The 26,725-nt window shown below is 34.3% G+C and overlaps 1 protein-coding gene across 2 annotated transcripts in view; it reads left to right on the forward strand.

Moving 5' to 3' along the window:
- Positions 1-25,445, forward strand: part of LOC149557927 (flap endonuclease 1-A-like) — a 225,364-nt gene extending 199,919 nt beyond the window's left edge. The window contains exon 16 of one of the 2 annotated variants that reach the window (XM_089832384.1): positions 25,017-25,445. The gene's annotated coding sequence lies outside the window, so the exon portion shown is untranslated. The remainder of the gene's footprint in view (positions 1-25,016) is intronic. The other variant, XM_089832383.1, reaches the window with a different exon arrangement.
- Positions 25,446-26,725: the final 1,280 nt, after the last annotated feature.

Genomic DNA, 26,725 nt, shown 5'->3' on the forward strand with positions numbered 1-26,725 from the left:
TTCTTTAAGCTTGAGGGGACAAGGAACATCAGGTCATGATTGATCCAAGGGATGGCGTGATGTTGCAAAGAGAAGATGTGAGGAAGATATTCATTGTGACAACATGACGCATGTCCAAGGCGGGACCTGAGGGGCAATTGAAAGAGGGTGGTTCCAACAACAACTAAATGGATGCCATGTGTCACAGACTTAAGAAGTGTAATGGGGTGCACAAAGCAAGTAAATGTTTTAAGCTTGAGCATCCGAATGATTGAGATTTTATGACCCGTGTGATGTTGCGATTAGAAGATGCATGTTTTATATCCATTGCGACAATGCGACTGTGTGACACGTGTAGTGGGTGGGACCAGAAAATAGAAAAGTATAGACAAACCTTGCAACAAATAAAAAATTACCATGTGTCACACATAGGACAATAAGATGGGCTATGAAAGACAAATAAACTGGCTATTTCTTGAGCGTTATATTAAATCAAATCTTATGGTGGTCACGATGGCACAATGAAAAGTTGGGAGTCTTTTATTTATTGCGACATAGCGACATTGTGATACGTGTCCAAAATGTTGCAAAGAAAAAAGAGTGGGCCTCAGTGCCAAGGTGGAATAAAGTTGTCATTTTCCAATTGGTTTGACTTCCTCGTTACCAAACAAAAGTAGACTCAACACCAAAGGAGTAAATTCGAATCGTCGACCCATGCTTCTGTAAAACGTAATCAATGACTTAAGTTCAAAATTGATCGATGTTTCCTTTCGCCTGTTTGTCTCCAAGATAGTTGAGGAGTTAATTCAAATTCTTGCAACCAATGATGAGATAGAATTACTCTTTTCACAAAATTTGCCTTGTCATAAGTACTTCCTAAGCTTTTCAGTGTGATCTTAGAAAAGAGAAGAAGATGCTGTTGGGACAAGTTGCAGAGGACTAGGGTTTTCACAAGAAGCCATTGTGAGCAAATGGGACCTCAAAAAGAGTAAGTTCTTTTGATATCTAGCTTATAAATTTTGTGTTTACGAGGAATACAATTTTTAATTACCTGTGTAATTCTATTATCATAAACCCTAGAATGACGCCTAGGAGGGATTTTATCGGGGAAATAGATTATTAGGAGAGGAATCACATTGGCACCTGAAGCTATTTTAGATGAACTAAGGGGGAGAACCCATATTTGTTTATTAGAAGATAAACCCTTAGGGTTTTCACCATGGTTTGCCATCCACTCGATCCTTCTCCGGTTTGTGATAAGATTCGTTTAATCCATGGCCATCAAGTCCAGATGAAGAGTAAGGGAAGCTTTCCTCTTCGATGAGGCCGAATGGTTCTCCATTAGTGCAACAAAAAAGTTCTTGGTTTCAAAATGAACCGAGGGTCCTACATTTAAGGCCATAGACATTGGTAATAGAAGACGATCGTTCGGAGGAGCCGAAGAGGCAACAACCCTAATTGTAGAAGCTCTTCAAAATCGTGCACAAGAAGCAGAGGATCTTTGCTGAGTAGAGGAGCTTCACTGAGCCATATTTTCCTTCAGAAAAATGTCATTTGTTAGTTAAATAATTTTCAAAATTAAAAATTATTTGTCATTTTTTTTTCTTCTAAAAATCATTAGAATTATTTAAAGTAATAATCTATGAAGGTTTTATAAAAATACAAAATAGTATTATGTCGTGTAATCTTGAACTTATTATCATTGATTTATAATTTTATTATGAATTGCTTTTATTTGCTTTCTATGTGTCAATAATATATTGAAATTATTTAGTATCCATAAGATATTTGGATTAATATGTAATTTTTCTTCATACTGAATTCATCCCAATATAGGGCTAGCTTAATCAACTAGAGCTACAAACAAGATCACCAAGAGCTCTAGTCTCTCCCATCCTATTATTATTGAGTTATCATTTTTAGTTTTTAAAGTGCTTTTCATATATTATTTATACATTTATTTAAAATGGTTATTTTATTTTACTTTATATATAAATGGTTGCTAATTTAAGCTATTAGAATTATTTGTTAACACATTAATATTAGTATCCTCAAACTCATGTTGGTTGTGGACATTATTGAATCTAGATGACCAAAAAATAAATAAATAATTTAATGGCTGCATATAGCCATTGAAATGTCTTTGGCACTAAAATACAATTAATGCTTTGAATTTTTGTTTAGAAATCCTTTATGTTTGTAAAAGAAAACTATTATAAAACTTTGAGAAAAATGTGTGAATTCAATTTCAATAATTTTTTTTTTTCAAATGTTGCTTTAAATCAAATGGATTATAAAGATTCTAAGTGCACCAAATTAAAATATCTTGACTAAGATAATATGTATGGATAATAACCTAGCTAAGTCTAAGAGGTTGAGTTTAATCATTAAATATGTTAGAATATCACTTGCAAAACCCTAAGTGTGAATTCCTATAGGGATATTTATTATAATATTTGAAGTTGTGATTTTTTGATGTTTGCTTATTGGATCTAGGTCATTACTACATGTTTTTAGTGTGCTTGTTTATAAATAACTTGCATTGATCTCATATTGATTCTCTAGTTAATGGACTATTTATAAACAATATGCAAAATTAAAAAGAGGAGAAATTTAATTAACACCTTAATGTACCATTGTTTCTTTATTGAGTAAAGAGTCATGTATCATAAGACTAAGGGCTTTCAAGTTTTTATTTTTCAAGTTGTTCTATAATGATTTGGAGTTTGTATTCCTTGTAAACACATAATACTTCTACCATGATGATGAATTGAATGTTTGTGTAACATGCTCTTTTTCATAACCAAGATAACAATTAAATGATCACTAATAATAAAACTTTTGCCTTTGTTTTTTTTGTTTTTTTGTTTTTTTGTTTTTGTTTATCATTAATAATACGTTGCTTTCTTTATTCACATGAAGGACAATTATAATAGATATTTTACATATTCAAATGAAAAGAGAATTAACAACTATAGCAAAACAATTGAATTGACCTTTACTAACAAATTAAAGAGCATTCATAACTAACCATTTACTTGATAAAAAGAGAGATCATTCTACTCTATCTAAATATAAAGAAAATACTTGCAATGATTAACTGAACTTGTAATATTACATAAAAAGAATAATACCTGATAGTTGTGAAACCTTAAGAAACAAATATTGACTTTGTGTTGTGCAAGTCTTGACATTTGGTGGGGAGGAGAAACATTATCAGAGGCATAACCTCCCAAGCGCGGACCCTAAGTATCCCGACACAATCTCCACTATGAATTATATCCAGCTATCCCATAGGTCTTAAACATATTTTGGCACCAATTCAACTTTATATACTTTCTAATTACAAGCTCGGTAACTAGATTCAACATTTCAATTCACACTTATGATCTTTTTGATCCAAACTATTATCTCACTGTTTATAACTATGCTGAGTATTATAATAACTATTTAGTTTATATCAAGTTGCAACTTAAAACATAAAACATGAAATAAACTTGGAAACACATAAGCAATTGCACCATTGAACACATAATTTTAACGTAGAAACCTTGTAAAGGGAAAAACCACCTAGGATTGCCAACTCAAATAATTCACTCTTCTAAAGCAAGTTATGCTAAGAGCCAACCTTGTAAGAAGTTTACATGCACATTTTTAGTGTGAACTGGTGAGAGGATTTTAAGCAAAGATCATCTAGACCTTATTCATGTTTTGACATTTCAAAAGAGTGGCCTGCTTAAAGGACTTACAAATATCACTAACTGATGTTACCATATAGGATTTCATAGATTGCTTAGGTCCACTCGGTTAAGAGATTTTCTCTGCTACGATGAAAACAAAGTAACAGTCAATGATATGTTTAGGCTTAACATTACGTTGCTAGTTCAAATCTCTCATTTGCTTAGTGTTATTCCTTCTAATCTATATCTGGGCGATTCACACTCTTTTTCACCTTGCACTTCGTCTGCTTGATCTTTCTTCCTCTGTTATGCTTGGTTCTCCTTGTTCTTCATTCTCTATTAGAAGTAGTAATCTTTCGTTGATTGTATTTATTTGCTAGTTGAGATAACCGAGGTATCGCTTATGTAGTTTCTATTCTTTAGTACAAGTGTCAGGACATGTCTTTTGTTTTTCCTCTTGCACATGTGTGAGGACATGTTTTTTGTAATTCCTTTATTAAGAGGAATCGTTTATTCCTCCTTAAGAGGATCATGACACTTGGTACACACACACACACACTTATAAATGTGGCAATCATTCACATGGGAGTTGCTAAACAACTCTTCTCATCTCATTCACTCAGTTAAGAGATTTTCTCATCTCTCTTTAGCGACATTTGCTCATTCATATAATTCACATGGAGCTTTTTCTTGTTTTTTCCCCTTCAAAAATCCTTTCTATCGTTTTGTGTTGATCATTGGGAAACCTTTTACTTTTAGTATATTGTAACTATCTTTCATAAAATCTCTCTTGGATTATTTCATTTCATTTTGATAATATTCTTTCATTTTCCTTCAACAGCTCACATTTATCAACAACAATCAACAACGATCAACAACCAAAAAGGTTTCAAACATCTCCTTAAATAGTTAATTTATGCCTCCTTGATCCTTCTAGATTTCACTGCTTAATTACATTTGTAGATCTTCTTTTTGGTTAAGGTTCAATGCATCTAGTCATTCGATTAATACTAGCTCACTGTAAAGCTTGTGGGTATTCTAAAAGTAACAATTCTTTTTCACACGATCATCTTTAACTTATTCCAGCCATGGATGTCCCTAAGGGTCTCCTCGAGAAGATTTGCCTAGGTTTCTCATGTGGTATCTGGACTCAGGTTCTGGATTATGAAGGTCTTCCCTTTCGATGCAAGAAATGTCATATGACTGGCCATGTGGTGGCTCGATGTTCTTCTGACAAGGCAAGATCAAAGCGAACACCTACCTAGTGGGCGAGTGTTTTTGATAAGTATTACACTGTTACTAAATCTTCATCTGTTCGGGAGCAAGTTGTTGAGGGGTCTCTTGCGTCTAATGGTTCAGGGCATACTACTCTTGATGTTTTGGATCAACTTGTTTTGGTGGAGGCTCTTGCTTCCCAGACTATCGGTCCTGTTGTCTTGAATGCTAACCCTTTTTAGTCTGCTGTCTCTGGACCTGTAGTACAAAACATTTTGGATTTGGGTTCACCCAAATTGGCCTCTCCTAGGGAAAGTGTTTTGTTGGATGATACTTCTTCTCCGGTTTGCCATGTCGATTCCTTCGTTTCTTTAGGGGGTTGGCAGAACGATGCGGCTAAGCTAGAGGATGGATGGACAACGGTAAAAGGAAAGAAATCTAAGTACTCTATCCCTCCTCTAGATAAGAATTTGTGGTCCTATAAGGGAGGTTCTAAATCTAAATCTAAATCTTAAGCTCCCTTGTTGAGGATTGATGTACATTGTGGTGGGAATTTGTTGGTTGTTCCCTATCTTTGTTTTGTGACTCACACTGTTGTATTTGGGCCTTATATTGTCATATCTTTAGATTTGGTGTACAAGGTTTTGGGTCCTTTCAAAACCCGTTTTTACCTAATTAGAACAAACTTCGTCCTTATCCTTTATGCTTCTCAAACATTCTCAATTCTCATCATTTGTCGACCTCAGATCTCATCTTTCTATTTGTTCTCCACTCGGTGAACATTACCACTTCACGTAGGTACCACTGCGCTTGGTTAACACTAAGATTACTCGGTTATCACTGAACTCTATCTTTACTTTGCCAGGTGCTTGGTTATTACTTTACTAGCTCAGACAATATTTTATTCCTTCTTTCATCTTGCTCACTTGGTATAACTGGTGTAGCCCACTGAATACATTAACTTTATTATAACTTTTCATGATTGCAAACCAATCAAACCAACATTATACTATCAGGGTTTGACTCATTCAAGTGCCCATTGAATATTAATACTTGTCAACTCTATCATCATCATACTTTCTTTGAACCCTCTTCAGCAATCACATGATATGACACTCTACTGAATTAGCATAACGTCTAAACAACTAGGATTTGAGATCAATGACAATATAATAAGTCATATGACTCTTTCACATACAACAATAACATTCTTAGTTATATTATCACTTGGGGCTAACAATCTCTTCCTTTAGCATCGATGACAACACATAACATAAGATTTTACATTACAAAACTTTACACATAAGATAATCAAATGTATGCATTGACAATTATACAATTCTCCATCTCTTTGACATCATTCAGGTTCTTTGTAACAAATTTAACATCAGGTGTACTCGGTCTGTATCTTCATCACTTCATCCTCAACATTTCTCCTCCTTTGGTTATGCTTCACTTTTTTGATTATCTCCCTTCTAGTCCTCATCTTTTATTGATTCTCTCATCCTTTTAGTGATTCTTTCTCCGTTTGACAACAATGCCAAAGGTAAATATAAGTTCCAATATGAAACTTATAAAACCTTATAGTTATACCTTGTACCTTTTATGTACTATTTACATCAATTACATTACAATCACATACATATCTTCATGAAATATCCCTAAAGATTGAGCTCTTGCATCGACTCCTCAAAGATATATCTGATCATCAATGGATTGATGTAATATGCATCTTCACTTAGTGAATTTTGGATAGGGAAAGGACCCCTAGGTAACCTCTTAGAAACATTGTTAGTCAATGGCTTGGTGAATATATTCACAATTTATTTTTTAGATTTCACATATTCAAGCATTATTGGCTTCTCTTGTACTGTCTCTCTTAGGCGGTGATGCTTGATATATATATATATATATATATATATATATATATATATATATATATATATATATATATATATATATATATATATATATATATGTTTGATTTTTGCATGCATCACTAGATTCTTTGATATATTTATTACATTAGTGTTGTCACAATAGATAGTGATTTGCGTTGTTTTCCAAATGGCAGTGACCTCTTATTTAAATTGAAAAAAAAGCCATGATGAGACATGTCCTATGGACATGCCTATTCGTTAACTAGATAATAAATATAATAAATATTTAATCATTGTCATTATGTGTAATCTAAAAAATAAATTGTGAATAATATATATTTCTCTCATATAATAATAAAATTTTATATGTCTCATATATAATTATATATAGGTTTATCTGATAGAAGCTACCAAACATCAACACTCCAATTATAGGGAGGATAAACACACACATTACCTCAAAGTAATATCAAGTTAACAAGATCAATGATATCTTTTATTAGAAGATATCCATCATTTTGATATCACATTTGATATCAGGAGTATTGGTCTCCCAAAATATCGACATATGGTATTCAACAGATACTCAATAAGGTTTGATATCACATCCGATATCATCAGTATTGGTCACCCAAAATACATGATATTCACTAATTATTGAAAAATGTTTGATATCACATATGATATCATGAGTATTGGCCTCCCAGAATATACTAAATACTGTTTGAGTAATGGCCTACATAATTTTGAGATGCAAGATTTGCACCAAATATTGTGAGTAATGACCTTCTATAACATCAAGTCGTGTGTAAAAGACAAGATTAACCTGTTCGCGCTCGTTGCCCTAGTAGTGGTTTTTGCAGCCGAGCGCTAGCTGTGGTCACAAAACGGCTCCTGCAACCTTGGTCATGGCCTCTGGCCCGTCTTTACGTGCTCCTCTCTGATCAGAGAAAGCTAGTTGCTGGTCTGTGCTAGTTCGAGATCTTGTTTCGCTGTGCTTCATGCCTCTCTCTGCTAGCTGTTGGTAGCTGTTGTTGGTTGCAAGGTCAGGGTGTGGGAGTGCTTTGCCTCCTACTGTTGTTGCTGGTTCTAGGTCGACTTCAACTATGCCTTCTGGGGGTAGATCTGCCCCTTATGCCAAAGTGGCTGCATTTGAGGTGGGTCTTCATGGTGCTCGTGCTGTTCAATCCGGGCCTTCTTGTCCCTATGAAGTTTCCCCTGTATGTGTTTCAAACCCTTTAAGGGTACTCTTGGACTCTGAAACAATCGATAATATTTTAGGTACGACAGATGAGCTTTCTTCTTTTGCTGCTATCTTTAGATTTCGGGGTTTTTGGCCCTCTCTTTCTAATCTTCATGCTTGGATTTCTAAGCACTGGGAGCCCATTTTAGATAGTGAGGTCCATATCTTTCTGGTGGCTAAAGGTTTTTTCATAGTAAAGTTAAATTCTGTTAAAGACATGAAAACTATTTTGTGTAATCACAACTTTTCATGGGAGGATAGATTTCCTCTTATGACGAAACCATGGCACATGGATTTTGATCCGCTTACGAAATCCTGTAACAGGGTTCCTATCTGGGTTCGGTTACCAAATCTCTCGATGCATCTCTGGCTTGATTCTGTTTATGAATCTGTTGGGGATGTCATTGGTATTTTTTATATGTGGACCCATACACTTTGGATATCCTTCATTCAACATATGCTAGATTTCTCGTAGAGATGGATATTTCTAGGGGCCTTCTTGAGATGGTTTGTTTGGATTCTTTGAGGGGCTCTTGGACCCAAACATTGGATTATGAAGGTATCCCTTTTCGCTATAGAAAATGTCATAAGACTAGTCACATTGCTGCTCGTTGTGCTACTGTGATGACTAAATCTAGGCAACCACCTTCTTGGTGGTCAGGGGCCTCTTCTGAACACTATATGGTGGTTAAATCCAGTGATGCGCCTCTGGATTCAATAGTTGTATCTGCGGATGTATCTTTTGCTGATGATCTTTCAGTGCCGGTGTTAGAGGAGGTTCCTGTTTCTTCTCCTGCCCCAGTACTGGACATTCCTCCTGATCCTGTTGAGGGCCAGGACCCTTTACGCTTTCTTGCCCCTACCCTTATCCTTCCTCCTGGTTCTGTGGGGGGCCAATTGGCAATGGGCTCTTCTAGGAAGATTGTTGGTTTTTCGGATTCCCCTGGGCTTCATTGTTCAGTTTCTTCTGGGGATTGGATTGCTAAGGCAACTAAGGTGGAGGATGGTTGGACTGTGGTAAAAGGAAAGTACACTAGACCATCAACTCCTCCTTTAGAAATTAACCTTCGATCATGCAAGGGTGGCTCTAAATCAAGGGGCAAATCGTGATATATCTGGCTCTGCCCCCTTGTTGGATCTTTACTAGTTCTGCTTTTGCTTGCAGTATCTTTGTATTTGAACTTATTGAAAATCTGAAGACTTGTATAGGTTTTCAGGCTCCCTTCAAACCCTGTTTATCTTATCAAAAACATCAAGTCGCGTGATACTCACCAAGTACTCTGTGTGTAATGGCCTTCTAGAACATCAAGATGCATGATACTCATCAAATACTTTGTGTAATGGCCTTCTAGATTGTCAATATGCATAACATTCACCATGTAGTCAAAAAATGTTTGTAAGGTATGTGCACACACATTCTCATAATGCTTACCATATAAACATCCACCATGCCAAGTATAATCTTTTATAATTTGCATAAATATCATAAGATATCCATCATAATAGAAAATTAAGTTATTGTAAGATCATCACCTTTCAATAACTTCTGCAAATACAAGTGACATCATTTGGAAGTCGTGACTTCCTCATGGTGTATATAGGGAGTAGGCCCATTAAAATTACAGTCACAAGGTATATCAGGAATCACAGTCCTCTTGTCTGCTGCAATTTATTGATCACTGAAGAATCCATCTCAATATTGTTTACTTCCTTTGAATTTATATGAACGAGATCACCTAAGGTTGACTGAATCATATTCTCTATCTACTCCATCTCTTTCAAGGTTGATTCTAATGAAATGCCAGGCTCCCTGTGAATCTCAATCTCCTAAGCTCCTCATCCACTAATACTTTTGATGGAGTGTTATGCTCCCTCCGAATTTGATACCAATCCTCATTTTCTTGCAAAAACACTCTTAAAGGAAAAGATAAAGGCAAATGGCTCTTATAGTATAAACAAATAAGAGAGCGAGTGCATTGATTAGTTAAATAAAATACTCAAGGATAAATACTTACTGTACATCAATATCCTTTTATTTTATCTTTCGTGCCATTATACATTAATATTGTAATAAAAAAACAATTGTTTATTACTTTTAATGTTTGCTTCTATTAGGTTGACTAAGAATGATGCTACAAAGGATATGAGATTCACTATAAGTTGAATATTCCTCATACCTTTTCTTAAATAAACATTATTTATATAAATTGTCTATTTATCTTTTATTCCATTACCAATCCCATCTTAGAGATGCTTGATTGAATACATTATACACAAACTAACATTAGTATTAATTACTTATTCATGTGACATAAAATATTCACTGAATATCCCATGGTCTTACCTTGTTGAAAAAACATTGGCTCGTGGTTGACTAAACACTTGGTATTTTCGTTGCATGCAATATTGTTGATGAGTGTGTCGTTTGATCCTTTAAAAATAATGTCGTTTCTCTTTTGAGTCTACTTCTGCAACTATATTCTTGTTGTCTTAATTCATTATATTCTCTTTCACTATCTGTTCTTCATAGTTTACCCCTCTTTGGTGATTGTAAATGTACCTACTTACTATTTCCTACTAAGTATATATATATTTCTCCCTTACTCCAATCCTCTTCCTTTGCAGAATGCCTGAATGAAAGAGTTAGTTAATTCCTATCTGATGACATGTGTCTAAATGCTTCTTCAACATTTATGTTTGAAAAGCCTCCATTTCAGATTCACTACAAGCTTATCCCTCCTCTGCTATAAATCCTTGATTGAATGTTTTCATTCTCTTTTCAGATTGCAGGATATATTGAGATTCTCAAAGTTTACAATGCATTCATATCATTCCTTGGATATTATTCATTAATATCTTTAGAGATATATGAAAGGCTTATTGTCTAGATATGGTCCAACATATAGTTTTCTATGTGCTTGTGATCCATCAAATGACGATGATAGTGAGTAGTATGTACGCTTCAATTCATAGTTTCTTCTTTCGATGTGTGATACTTTGGGGAAATTTAGAGCTACGCATTGCTTGTATGCAAAATATGCTTTCTATATCAAAGAAAAATGCTTCAATGTATGATAAATGTATTGTAGTCTGAAACAATACTCCTAGTCTATCCCTTTGTTTTGACCATACTTTATTGTTCGTACTTTCTGATTCACTTTTCCTCTATATTCCCCATATTTCGGTGGTTGTCTCTGTCTATATATGCACTTATTATCGCTCAATAGCTATTGACCAATGCTCTACCCAAAGTGATTATATTTTCTCCATTTATCGTTGACTGGGTTAAAACATGTTTTAGACTCGATGTTGATTGGATCATATTAGCTTCCAATTAGATTCCTCCAAAGATCGTCATGTGAAGATCATTGTCTTCTATTATTCCTCCTATTATTTATTTATTTATGTATTTTATCTCTATTAATTAACAAATATGTGAAACAATGGATTAGTTGAATATGGTGTTATTATAATATAAACACCTCTACGAGTTTGGTAGATTGCTAAGTCTCTCGTATGTTCCACTTAGCAAACATTCATAAGGGATACAAATTATTTAATATTGTCTTCCCACACCTTTCATTCATCGGTCGACCTGCCAGTTTCATTTGTCTTAATGTTATAAACTCCTTACATTTGTAGGCGGCTTTGATACCATGTTTTTTGAGGATCATTGCAAATATACTAAGCACTGCCATTATATTTGGTATGTGTTTTCCTAATGGCAATGACCTCTTATTTAAATTTAGAATAAACAATGAAAAGACATGTCTATTCATTAATTAGATAATTAATATAATAAACATTTAATCATTGTCATACATACATACATATATACATGTGTGTGTGTGTGTGCGTGTACACACACACACACACACACACACACACACATATCTATGTGCGCGCGCGTGCATGCGTGTATATACATATACACACACACAGATATATATATATATATATTCCTCATGTAACAATAAACTTATATCTATAAATTATATCTCGTATATAATTATATATAGGTTTATCTAATATAAGCTACCAAACATCAACAATAGGTTCGGTAATTTCTTGTGTTCTTTCTAACGATTATTTAATCCACACAATATTAGAACAATTAATTGGAGCAATAACATACTCAGCCTCAACAGTAGATTGTGAAATGCAACTCTGTTTCTTGCTCAACCATGTTATCAATCTTTCTCCAAAAAAGAAATCTCCACCACCTGTACTCTTTCTATCATCCATATTACCAACCCAATTGGCATCGGTATAAACCATCAGTGCAATTTGAGAATTCTTTGATGATGTTTTGCAGTAAAAAGCCAATGTTCTATTGAAGTGTGTTTGATATTTGCAGGTATACAGACTAAACACATATTTATGATTCCCACCATGGGGCATAATTAGCCTAGTCCTTTCACCTTCTTTTCTTTGAATTCTATTTCACATTCTATCTGATTTCTTGACATAGAGTCGCTTCTAGTGACCTTGAGTTGTTTTTGGGACCAGAGGTTGCCTTTGGGAGATTCTTAGTCATTTTTGGGAATTCCCAAGCATTTTTTGAGCTTCCCAATCACTTTTTGGAGATTGTTAGTATCTTTTGGGGAAGAAAAGTTTCTTCTAATAAAGAAGGTTGTTTCTAGGGAGCAAGTTTTCGAGAAAGAAAGTAGTGTTTCGGAAAGTAAGTTGCTTCTATGAAAGAATGTCACATTTGGTAAAAGTTTCTCCCCTTTAGTCATTTAATCACATTTTTCTTAACACTCAATGGCTTTTGATTAATGAATTGATCCATTTTTAAGCTTTGGCTAACCCCAACAAGTGTTTTGATGTTGATGAAGGGTGCTCCCCTTAATACCACAAACACATAATAGAAACAAAGAAATAACAACAATTTGCAAGAACAAAATATGGGCTTCTTATTATCACCACAAATGCAGAATTATAGAAATTTGAATTACAATATGAAAACCCACATGGGTGCCTTCGTTATAATAATTTGCAACACAGAGTTGTGAACTATCCCCTAGAGGTGTCCTATACAATGTACAAGCTTCCTTATATAAGCATTTTTACACCACTTGAGAAGTTTTTAGACATCAAACCCTAACCCTCAAAATTGACTATCTCTAGAATTACATATAGAGTCGGTCCAATACACCTTTGACACTTATTTTGGAAATTTTGGTCACCCAAACGTTGGAAGGCCATCACTTTCGAATTGTTGCTCCAATTCGCTATTATAACCACTTTTTGGAGTCCTCAACTTTTGATCAACATGGTCCAATATGTGCAAGGGTAAGGCCAGAATAATGGTTACCACTTTTCATCACAAAAAAATCAGATGAAAAGTGGGAAAATCATCTTTTAGGGGCTTGGAATGAAGCCCCCCTAGGGCTTCATTCGAAGTTGTGGCCCTAGGGGCTTCGTTCGAAGCCCCTTGTGCCAACTGCCATAGGGGCTTCGAATGAAGCCTTAGGGCTTTGAGCAAAGCCCATTGGGCCAATTGGTTGCTGAAAAGTGGGCCAGGGGGCTTCATTCGAACCCCCTAGGGCCAATAGGTAGCCAAAAAGTGGGCTAGGGGGTTCATTTGAATCCCTCTGGGGCTATTAGGTGGCGGAAGAGTGGGCTCGGGGGCTTTGTTAAAACTCCCCTCGGGCCACCCAAATAACCCCTTAGGGGTTTGTTTGAAGCCTCTCCAAGGGCTTCATTTGTAGGTCCCAAAATTGGAAATTTTACAAGCTTACTCAAAATTCTATCAATTTTTTCCCTTTTAAGGGCTTAAGCAAGGGCTAAATAGGTCCATATTTTAAAACTATATATAGAAAATTGTTGTACTTTGAATAAGCTTTCCAATGACTATAGTTTTAGTATATATTGTGTTTATCATGGTGCTTAATTTTTAGTTTTTTTAAATAAAGGTTGTCTGACCATTTCACAAATCTGGATTTGAAGCTTAAGGAAAAATAGATAATGAGAAAATAAAAAAAATTCAAAAATATGTCCATCAAAGGTATGTTACCTTTCTATAAAATCAAGAAAAATTTCATTTTGATAAATACAACTCAAGTTATATTGATAAAAAAAAGCTATGTCTAAGTTATCGTTAGCGTCACTTTGCCACTAAATAAAATCTATATATTTTTAATGAAATTGAATGAAACCAACTAAACTTGCTAGATATTGATGTTACTATTCTATCCTTGAAATAATTGTCATTATCATTTAAAAAAAAAAGTTATCTTGATCAAACGACTCGTCACTCTTTGAAAATGCTGATTTTCATATAAACCACTTCTCAAAGGAGATGGAAAAATGGACCTGAATTGATTTAAAAAATAAAAATAAAATTTAAAACTAATTTTAGAAACTAGATAGAAAATTCTAAAAATCACTAGTGTACATCATCATCAAATTCTTTACAGTTTTGTAGCAATATGCATTTGAAAATCAAGTTTTTGTTAAGAATATCTACTTTAGTGTCAAACTTGGCCAAAAAGTGGGAACCATTACCATGGCTTTACCTGCAAGCTCCACTCAACCCCATTTCGAAGCCCATCTGGGGCTTTTAAGGATTTCAACGCTGAGCCTGAAGTTTTTATAACAAAATTGCACACCAAAATCCACAATAAAACCACAAATACTCATGATACAACAATGAGCCTCAATTGGCAGGCTGATATATCCAAGATGAACATCCACCTTGAAATTAGGACATTCCAAGCTCATATGATTGACTTACTATTAAGTAGCAAGCCTTTAGAAACAACTTTGTACTGAGATAATCCTTATTGTAGAAACTAAATGGAAATATTTTTTGGGTTGTGGAAGATTTCTATTACACCCAGGATGCTCCTGGATCAAATGTGTTGATTGATGGTTTATGTTAAAACTAACAATTTTACTTGTGTATTTGATGATTTTATAGCCTAACTTGTGGTTTGAAAGATGCTTGTCAAAGAACGCTTGCCAAAGATCATAAGTTAAACACAATGACTACTAATGATTGTGTGTAGGTTACCTATGATGTAGATGCCCAAACTTTATACTTGTATTAGTCATTTTTATTAGACAGATGGCTAAGAAAGCGTTGTTAAAACTCTTAGAAATGAAGTGAAGTTTCTAGGTAATGTAATAGTTTATACGATTTATATTGATGTAGGTGAGTGTAGTCAACCTTGATTTAATTTATCTAATTCTCCCTATTGTGGAGGCTTTCTTTAGATGGTCGTACGTGCGATCACCTTAAATGGGCTAGTGGACTAGGAACCTTATTTTCTCTAAATTAGAACATACCCTCAATTATGTTGACTCTGCTAGTTGCATAATTCATCAAAATAGACTAAAATCTCAATCAAGCATTAAATTCTCGTCAATTAATCATAAATCAAGCATCAATTACCTAGCCCATTTAATTAAATGAATCAATTAAATGTGCTTGGCTAAATCGATTAATTAAAAGAAATTATTAAATCCTCTAAAATACATGTCATCTTAAAGGGGACGAATAGACAAGGAAATCAAAATAGACCAATGGGAGACATCTCACATGGATCACTCACGGAGACATCTCAACAACTCCTTAAGATTGAATCTCAACAACACATTTCATCTCCAATTCTATAAAAAAATACATTTGAAGCTCACGTGGCCCTTCATTTTAGATTTGGATTGTTATACTATAGAATTGATAACTCATTTGTGCAATTGATTTAGTAATAAGCTCATATTTGCTTTGGTAATGGAAAAGAACATTGTTTTCATGATAGGAATGCATTATGTTAGTTTAATCTCTCATTCTAAGTTTGCATTGTCATTGATTAGGATCTCAATTTGAGGACAATTAAGCATTTCAGTTATACCCTTTCTTAGATAGGGAGCAATAAGATGATTTTGTCAGAGCAATTTGAGAATTCTTTGATGAATTTGATGATATTTTGTACCAACAAGCTAATGCTCTATTGGAGTGTGTTTGATATTTCGAGGTACACAAATTACACACATGTTTTTGGCACCCACCATGGGGCATAACCAACCTAGCGCCTTTCCTTTTCTTTTCTTTGACCTCTATTTAACATTCTATTAGATTTCTTGACATAGATTTTCTTTTGGTGACTTTAAGTGATTCTGGGACAAAACGTTGCCTCTGGGAGATTCTGAGTCATTTCTAGGTATTTTCAGACATTTTTGGAGCTTCCTAGTCGCTTATGGGAGATACTTAGGAACTTTTGGGGAAGAAAAGTTGCTTTTGGGAAAGACGACTGTTTTTGAGAAGCACATTTCTAAGAAAGAACATAGTATTTGGGAAAGTAAGCTGCTTCTATGAAAGAAGGCTGCCTTTGGTAAAAGTTGCTCATCTTTAGTCATTTAATCACATTTTTCTTAACACACAATGAATTGATCCATTTTGAGGCTTTGGCTAACCTTAACAAGTGTTTTGATGTGTTGATTGATGGTCTATGCTAATCCTAACAAGTTGACTTGTGCATTTGATGATTTTATAGCTTAACTTGTGGTTTGCAAGACACTTGTCAAAGAACACTTGCCAAAGATCATAATTCAAAGATGATGACTACTAATGATTGTGTGTAGGTTGCCTATGATGTAGATGCCCAAACTTTATACTTGTATTAGTTATTTTTATTAGACACAAAGCGAAGTAGGCCTCGTTAAAACTCTTAGAATGACTTGAAGTTTCTAGTTAATGTAATAGTTTATGAGATTTATATTGATGCAAATGAGTGTAGTCAACCTTGATTTAATCTATCTAATACTCCCTTTTTTGGAGGATTTCTTTATATGGTCGTAAGAATAATCACCCTCAAATAGGCTAGTGGACTAGGAGCCCTATTTGCTCTAAATTAGAATATACCCTCAATTAAGTCAACTTTGTTACTAGTATAATTCATCAAAATCGATTAAAATGTCAATCAAGCATTAAATTCTAATCAATTAGTCATTAATCAAGTGTTAATTACCTAGCCTATTTAATTAAATCAAGCAACTAAATGTACTTGGATAAATTAATTAATTAAAAGAAATTGTTAAATCCTCTAAAATATATGTGAAATAAAGAATGGACCAATTGGAGACATCTCACATGGATCACTCATTGAATATCAAGCACACATTTCATTTCTAATTCTATAAAAAAAAGATGCATATGAAGCTCAAATGACCCTTCATTTTAGATTTGCATTGCTATACTGTAGAATTGATAACTCATTTGTGCAATGGATTTAGTAATTAGCTCACATTTGCTTTGATAATGGAAAAGAACATTGATTGCATGATAGCAATGTGTCATTTTAGTTGAATATCTCATTCTTAGTTTGTGTTATCATCGATTAGGATCTTAATTTGATGACAATTGAGCGTTTTAGTTATACTCTTCTTTAGACAGGGAGAAATAAGATGATTTTGCTAGTGCAATTTGAGAATTCTTTGGTGAATTTGATGATGTTTTGTACTAACAAGCTATTGCTTTATTGAAGTGTGTTTGATATTTTCAAGTACATAGATTACACACATTTTTGGTGCCCACTAAGGGGCATAATCAACCTTGCCCCTTTCCTCTTCTTTTCTTTGACTTCTTTTCACATTATGGTAGATTAATTAACATAGAGTCACTTCTGGTAACTTTGAGTCATTTATGGGACTAGATATCACCTCTGGGAGATTCTCAATCACTTTTGGGGATTATCAGTCATTTTTGGAGTTTCCCAGTTGCTTCTAGGAGATACTTAATAGCTTTTGGGGAAGAAAAGTTGTTTCTAGGAAAGAAGGATGTTTCTAGGGAGGGGATTGCTAAGAAAGAAAGTAGTTTTTGGAAAAGTAATTTGCTTCTATGAAATAAGGTCATTTTTAGTAAAAGATGGTCACCTTTAGTCATTTAATCTCATCTTGATTAACATTCAATGACTTTTGATTAGTAAATTGATCGATTTTGAGGCTTAAGGTAATCCTAACAAGTTTTTAAATGTGTTGATTGATGGTTTATGCTAACCCTAACAAGTTCACTTGTGCATTTGATGATTTTATGGCCTAACTTGTGGTTTGCAAGATGCTTGTCAAAGAACGCTTACCAAAGATCATAATTCAGACATGATGACTACTAATGATTGTGTGCAAGTTGCCTATGATGGAGATGTCAAAAATTTATACTTATGTTTGTCATTTTTATTAGTCACATAGCTCAGTACATCTTGTTAGAACTCTTAGAATGCCTTCTTGGATTCCATTACCTTGAGTGAATAAAAATCCTAGACCAAGCTATAAGATAAATGTTCTTGGGGGAAAGGAAAGGCATTTATGTGAATGACACATTCATAGGTGAGGGGAGTATACTCTTCTCTCTTTGAGAGAATTAAAAAATTCAAGACTTGTGATATTGTCTAGATTATGTGTGTCTAGGTGATGAACTTTGATTTGTGTGTTTGAGAGAAGTGAAGTGGTAGAGGAGCATCCCCTTCTCTCTTTGAGAGAATTAGATACTTTGACCCTTGGATCTAATCAACTTTCATTTTTTTGTTACCTTTAGAGGGCCTATTAATTGAGGTAAAACGCTTTTGGGAATGACCCAAGTTAGAACACTCCTTCCACCGGTGATTCTACCTCACTATAAAAAATATGTTTTATAGAGTCCAAAGACCCCAAATTCACTAACTTCATACTCTTGATTCAAGACTTCACACCTCTTGTGGATGCCCTATGTGTTATACTGAGCAAGACTACTCCCAACCTTTCTTGCTTAGGTTAGATTTTTAGGTGCTAGAGGAGCTGAGCGGCTTTAATCTTGCTTGTGAGACCATTAGGGGTCAGTGTGAATGGAAACCTTTATGAGACACTATCTTAAGACAACATACTATATCATCTTAGATTGGAAGCACCCCAATTTAATGGTGATTTCTAGCACTTATTTAATGTGTTTCCATCATTTAAAAGCACATGTCCCGATGTTTTCTCATTTCTGCTAAGTGGAATTAGGGTAAGACCTAATAGATCTTCTTTAATGCTCCTAGTTCATGTTGTCAAGATCAAGGTAGGATCTAACCACTTAGGTCCTCTCTTTCCTTCATCCAATCACTCATAATCTATTTTTTTGCACTACAATGGTCTTTGGAATGTCCCCTTCAACAACCCTAATTGTATGTAATGTCACCTTTTGATATATTTGATCGTTTTCTTCATAAAAACCCCTTAATGTCCCAACCATATCTTAATTCTCCTTTTTATATAGAAGAAGAAACCTTCCAAATGTCACGTTTCTTAATAATTGTGACTATTCATTAAAAATAATATATGCCTTATATTAATATTTATTGTTGCATATTAAAATATAGTAATATTAGAATTATATGTGATATTATAATCAAAGTTATTGGTAGTCTTTATTATTATTAGATATTAATCAATAAGATAATATTATCATTAATATAATAATAATTTATTTATTTCATTAATAACATATTCTATGGTTAATAGTTGATATACTAACATTTCTGTATTTATCTTATTTCAATATCTAATTAAGAAGTATGTATGTATAATGATACGATGATATTTTATTTTATTATAATACATAACAAATGATAATTAGTGCTTATTTATCTATGTATGTATTATTTATACTTTTAGTATCATTTTAACTTAATATAGTCCTCCCCTCTCAGATTCGCTTGTCGTCAATCAAAGATCATTCATACATGACCTTTCTCGTAGATCCACCATACAAGCATATATTTGGATGCAATAAGACCTAAAAAGATTTATAGGGTATACATCTTAATGCTTGAAAACACAAAGTAGACATGAAGTAGAGATATTCATGCATGAAAACACGAAGCAAACACATGAAAACACGATGCAAAACATGAATGCATGAAAACACAAAGCAGACACGATGTAGACACATAATACATGTATTCTTGATTAACGCCTTTTAGTTTACTAAAAATCAAGAGATGATTTAAGTCTTTGATAGAATATTGCAACGACAAGTGATCATTAGAGCACATATGTATATATAAGTTTCCAAAAAGAATGCGAGTCATGATACATTTCTCCAAGCCAATTCTCTAGAATTAATTTTTTCATATTTTAACGCTCATATAAACTTCAAAAGATGGAAGAAGTTGATGTTATCCAAGTTGCCTGGATGACAAATGCACAATGGAGTCCCTCATAGTTTGCAGGTCCAAGCCCGTGTCTCGAAGGATCATGGGTCGTTCACTCCTACCCTATCTTGGGACAAATATCCAATTGCTTGAACTTAGACAAGCCCTCTTTGGTAACATCTGTGCCTTATTTTGTTGACCATATAGGAAGTTACATTAATTCTTATATATCGGGTTATATTATCATTTCAAATCAATGAAGACTAGATGCTATTATATGAATTTAGGATGAAAGTTATGGTTGTTATCCAAGTTGCCTGGATGCCAACTGTGCAAATAGATCCCTCAAAGTTTACAGGTCCAAGCCCGTATCCAGAAGGATCATTGGTCACTGACCCCTACCCTATCTTCTGACAAATATCCAATTGCTTGGACTTAGACAAGTCCCTCCTAGGTAACATCGTTGCCTTCTCTTGTTGGCCATATAAGAAGTTATATTAATTCTTATATGCCTGGTTATATTATCATTTCAAATTAGTGAAGAGTAGATGTTGTTATTTGAATTTAGGATCGAAGGTATAGATATTATCCAAGTTGCCTAGATGCCAAACGTCCAAATGGATTCCCTCAAAGTTTATAGGTCCAAGCTCATGTCTCAAAGGATCATAGGTCGTTGACCCCTACCCTATCTTGGGACAAAGATCCAATTGCTTAGACTTAGACAAGCCCCTGCTTGGTAGCATTATGCTTCCAATCATATAACTTTTATCATTCATCATAATAATTTCAATAGATGAAAACTTATTTACGATATAAAAATGTTTAGAATATTAGTAGATATTTCTTACTAAACATTCATATAAATATTATTATTACTCATATTATTATCAACTAATAATATGTAGAATATTTGCTATGGTTGTCATCTTCATTTCCATATGATTCACTTAGTATCTTTCTAGTGCAAGGATATTTATATAGGAAAATAGTTATGAAATATTGAATACGTACCTTGGTCACTTCAAGGCCTATGTTGCATGGGAAGTCTTGCATGTAATGGAGTCGATTCATTTTACCCTTTATCACCGTTTCCAAGGAAATGTCATGACACATACCATTTCTACAATAAACTATGAAAGTTATGCCTTGTCTCGTGCGAAACTCCTTTCAGCATTCTATGCACGTTACTATATATGCTTTCGAGGTGGTTATCATTATATATATTCAATGACGTCCATATGCACACACATAAGACTTGCTATTGGGGTCACCGGACCGCAGAGGTCGAGGTATAACCACCCATTTGAATGTATTCCATATACCCCTTAACTCCCTTTTCCCTCGGGGTTGACTGCTGATGTCATTGCATAGTGGGGATAAAATTCCATTCTTTTTGCACCTTATTCTTAGGTGTCTTCCCCGCAGATGGTCCACATTGGATATAAGATTGGTATTTGCACAGAACAGTTTTTTTCTCCCTTCCATACGCATACGACTTTCCTTCCTTACATTTCTGATATTACCCTTATTCCCTCTTATTTTTCTACCTTCCACGCTATCAAGGGATGCTTCGAACTATAAAAAATCTATTATGATAATTATATATAATAGATTTTCAAACAGGTCAGACGTGAATACTCTTCTATATGTAGACACCATTTATATATCCTTTCTCTATGTTTGAAAGGAATCAATTAATTCATTATTTCCCACCAATTTTCTATTTTATGAATTTAATATGCAATATCACGTAATATACTTCAGCATTTGTTTCATCTATATGATTAGATTATACTTGTTTGTTCCGGTAACATATTCTTCTTTTGATGTGGACCGTGAAATACAATCTTGTTTCTTAGCCAATAAACTAATCTTCCACCAAGAAAGAATGCACCACCACTTGTTCTCTTCCTATCATCAACATTACCTACCCAAAATATTAATATATGCACACAATGTAAAATCATTAGATCTGTCATATCATAACTTTGACATTCCATTCAAATATATGAATATCCTATTTACTACTACTAAATGTGTCTCTTTAGGATCTTCTTGAAATCATACAACTATTCTAACTGCATCAGCTATAATTGGCCTTGTATGTGTCAAGTATTGTATCCTCCAATCATAGATTTGTATCTAGTTTTCATAGTTTTAGGAGACACATCTTTTCTTGACATTTTGCATCCAATCACCATAGGTATTCCTACTAGCTTACAAATTTCCAAACCAAATCTTGATAATAAATTCTTTATATACTCAGTTTGAAATTTGAATATGCCATATTTAGTGTGAGTTGTCGACAAGGGCACAACTTGAGCCAAAATAACACAATGGAAAATGAAACTAATATTATTTGATATGAGAAGCTACAACATGCATTATAGAAAAGACATACCTAACTAGATTCCCTATGGGATACAATATCATTAGATTCTGGAGAAAAACCCTTCTCACAGTACCTTCTCCCAAACTCCACAAAATAATGCCTTTACACTTCAAGAATGGGACTTAAGTAGCTTGTCTTAGGTTTAGGGTTAGGAATACATTTCACATTTTGACATTTGGCATTTGACACCACAAAAGCTTCTAGAAGTCAAATTAGAAGTTGGTGCAAATATAGAAGGTTCTTGAAAAAGGAGTGTAACTTTCGGGAGGCATAACTTTTGGTTAGAGACTTTGATTGATGAACTATTTTCATTTCCAAAAATCTCTTTGAGCACTCTATTTCCATATGGGCTGCCTGTGGTTTCCACCACATTTCAAAGTTTTATGAGGCTTTTAGTGTCTCAAATCTGACTCGAAAACATTTTTAGGAGGTCTCGAAGCAGCTAAAAACTATAATAACTTTCAAACTGTGAAACCTTTTGACTTGACTCATTTTCTGGAGAACTATAAATTTCAATTAATACCTTCCCTACAACTTACACTTACTAATTCTTCATAATTATGACTTTACAACAAAATAAACATTATTTTTCATTTGCATGTATCCCAAGGTGCGCCAAAATACTAACCAAAAAAAGTAACAATGGAAACTTGAGAGTTGGAATCTCTATTTTTCCCAAATGGATATCCAAAAATGCAAACATATTAGATAAAACCTACCTTTAAACATATTTTTGGGTGATATAATATAGCCCTTACACCGTTGGGTGCTCCTATATGAGAAACCAAGGGTAATTTTAGAAGTGTCTTTGTCACGTCTCAATTGGTTGAGCAAAACCCAAATGGTCAATCTCTATTTATATAACTAGGTTGAGTCTTCCAACTGTCATTCATTTCACTTCATAAGATACTCCTTATATTGCATATTTCTCATCCTTCTTCCCACACAAGTATCCATGATTTCTTCAATCTCCTCACTCTTAGAGGGAAGGATTGGAAATTTCTCAAATACTGGCTCATCCTTTGTACCATCTTCATTCTACTCTATTAAATGTGTAACATTAAAAATAGGAGAAATGTGGATTCCATTTGGAAACTCCACCTCATACACATTCCTTGAATGACATTTCTTCAAAATCTTGTCGGGGCCAAATTTCTTCATCATCATCTTGTTGTAGGTGCCCACTAGAAATTGTTATTTTCTCAAGTGTACCATAACCTGATCCCCAACTTGGAACTCCTTATGCCTCTTCTTTTGGTCTTGCCTAGTCTTACACTACGTGTTCATCCTCGTGATATGCTCATGCACTTCTTCTTAGCACGAATGCTAAGACTATTCCTTTTAGGGCATTCCGTTGGCATGTGTTGGGAGATGATTGAGTGCTTATGTGTTGCATTCATGACCTGGTTTGTTATTGATGCCAACATATTGGCTTTCTAGATGAAACAGTCGGAGTTGAAGAGAGAGTTTTGTTCGACATAGTTAGAGGTTGCAGAGTTATGTTCAACGATGTTAGAGAGTGTTGTTGGATATATCTTTATGATGTATCTAAGTGCACAAAAATTGCTACAAAGATTTGGGCTTGCTATGATAGTTTTTTAGATTTCTAGTTGCATGCTAGTGTGAAAGGATTATAAGTACTACTATTTGATTTTTATCTATTGGGCGAGGTTGAAGCTAGTTCAATGGGCTTGTATTTCAATTGGAGACATGTTCATAGTGACATGTTAGAGATGGAACTTGGAAGGATTAGTTGATCATTCTATGAAGATTTGTGACAGATAACATGTGGGTTATTCTCTAGAGGCCAACTTTTGGTAATATCATTTTGGGAAGTTATATTTTTTATGTAACATGCAATATAATATCTTATTGAGGTCCTATATTGTTATTGCAGATTGGGGAAGCCTCAAGGGCGATTCTATTAGTTATTTTAGGACTTGGTATAAAGAAAATATGTCTTCCTTGGTTGTTAGTGTCTCATTGTGTAATTTTGATTATATGCAAACTATTGATGCAAATTCAATGAGATCAGAGTAGAGGATAATGATAATGATGTGTTGAGAAATTCAAATGATCTATATTGGCAAGATAAGTTGTTTTATTAGTTAGTTCACCCTTGGATATGTTTTTCTAAGAATTGTTATGCAAGGACAGTTCTAAAGCAATTTGAACAATGGGTTAAGTTTGACTTCCTATTAACTCCTAATAGGGTTTGAATCTTCTAGCATATTCTAGGAGGGATACAAAGTCTACTAACCAAGACTACATGTATTGATTATAGGTAAATATCTCCTAAGAAAGTCTCATCCTTTTAGAAGGAACTTTTATATTAGTACATCATCTTGTGGGCATTTCCACAAGGCTTTTCCCTATGATTAAGGGTTTTCCTAGTTATCATATCTTGTGTCTTTTTGCATGGTTGTTGCATATTTTAGTTATATATTTCAAACTTGATAAAGTTTGTAAAATTTGCTCAAGCACACAACTGATTCTGATGAATGGGTTTCCTAGGGTAGTTGGCAACCTTGTATGTTGGAGTGGCAACTTACCTTTGATTTGGTGAGCTCTGTTTAAAAAAGCCGACGGGGGGTTGGAACCCCCAACTAGCCCTCTTTGCAAAAGGCATTCCGCCATTGCGCCACGAAGCGGCTTTAAATTATATGCGGTGGTTTTTGTATTTATGCTTTAATAAGTATCCGAGCCCTATTAAACATGGGTTTATTTGTTATTTTGTTATAACCTTTACACCCCAAAATTGTATAAATGCCAAAGTTGAAAAATGGCAAGGGGGCTATTTCAAATAGGTATTTGTTTTAAAGCCTATTATTGTAATTTTTGGTTTTGGCCTAATTTAGGCAAATTTTATGTATAAAAAGAGGGGGCTAGGTTCACTTTGAACAAAAGGAATTAATAGAATTGATAGAAAATTTGATAGAGGAATTGTGAATTTTTTTTTTTATTGAGAGCATTCAGTTGATGTAATTGAGGATTTTTGTCAATTAAATCCTTGAGGAGAGAGAAAATCTGGAGGACGTATTTTCAGTCCTGAACATCAGAGCAGTGTATTGCTGATGTTCTACAAGGGATTGAATTTGTAACACATTGTACTTGATTTGGAGTTAATCGGATTGATCCGCCAGTTGGAGCTGGACCCGCGGTGAACTCCGAGATCAAATCATGTTGTGCCTCTTTTCTCATCTCTCTTTCTGTTAGTTATGTGATGTTCTTTTATTGCATTTTTCAATTACGTTAATTTGCTTCAGTTAAAGCATTAATTAAATGCATGTAATTGGTTAGAATTCCTCTGTATCAATTCTTTAATCTTCTTCTTTGTCATTTCGGTGGTTTAAGGAACATAGCCACACATTTACTACCTAGATTGGGAAATTAAATCTGATTATTAGGATTAAGTCATAATCTTATAAGTTCTAAATCAGATCACTAACTTAGGAGCATCCTAGGGTAGTTGGCAATCCTATATGCTACAGTGACTTTTGACATTGAAGTTGGTGAAATTGGTTGAAAGGAGGTAATGATCAGTCACTATTGGGGTAGTTCTTGGTTGTAGTTTCACCTTAGGAGCTTGGCGACTGAATGAACTTGGTGATGCTTGGCTAGAGTTCTGCTTGGAAGAACTCATTTTCAGCGATCTTTGTACAACTCGGCGGATGTTTAGCTCGGTTGACACCATTCTCGGTTGCTACTCTAGTGTTCTTACACTGATTGTCTTGGTGTCTATTGGAGATTCTCAATTGTTGCTATTGTTTGTTAGCGGTTTGGTTCACTAAGGAGTGTTGTCTTGTTGGATTTGGCCAGTCGGCCTATGCATTTAATATGCGTAGTATCTAATCATGACATGGATCGATCATGGGATGTCTAAGGACCTATTTAGGGTCTTGGTTCTTCCTCTTATATGCATTCAATGTTTGTTGTAAGTTGACTAAAGCATGTTATGTTTATTTTGGTTCTAGATGATTCTATTTGTAACATGATGACTTGTGGTTGGGTAACTATATAAGGAGGGTTTCAGTAGTGTTATAGGTAGTAAGAGAGAGCAAAGATTTAAGTTAGGAATCTAAAGTTGGGAATTGAGAATAGATCTAATAGCTAAGTGTGAGATTAGGAATAAGAAGGTTTCTTGGTGGATTGTGAGCACAAGTTGCAATCTTTCTTGGGGGTTTTCTAGCAGATTAATGTGGTGTTACAGATCTGGGCTAGCT

Source organism: Cupressus sempervirens, chromosome 5, assembly GCF_028749045.1.
Source record: "Cupressus sempervirens isolate cs-2001-9-10 chromosome 5, ASM2874904v1, whole genome shotgun sequence".
In the NCBI taxonomy this organism is placed as follows: Eukaryota; Viridiplantae; Streptophyta; class Pinopsida; order Cupressales; family Cupressaceae; genus Cupressus; species Cupressus sempervirens.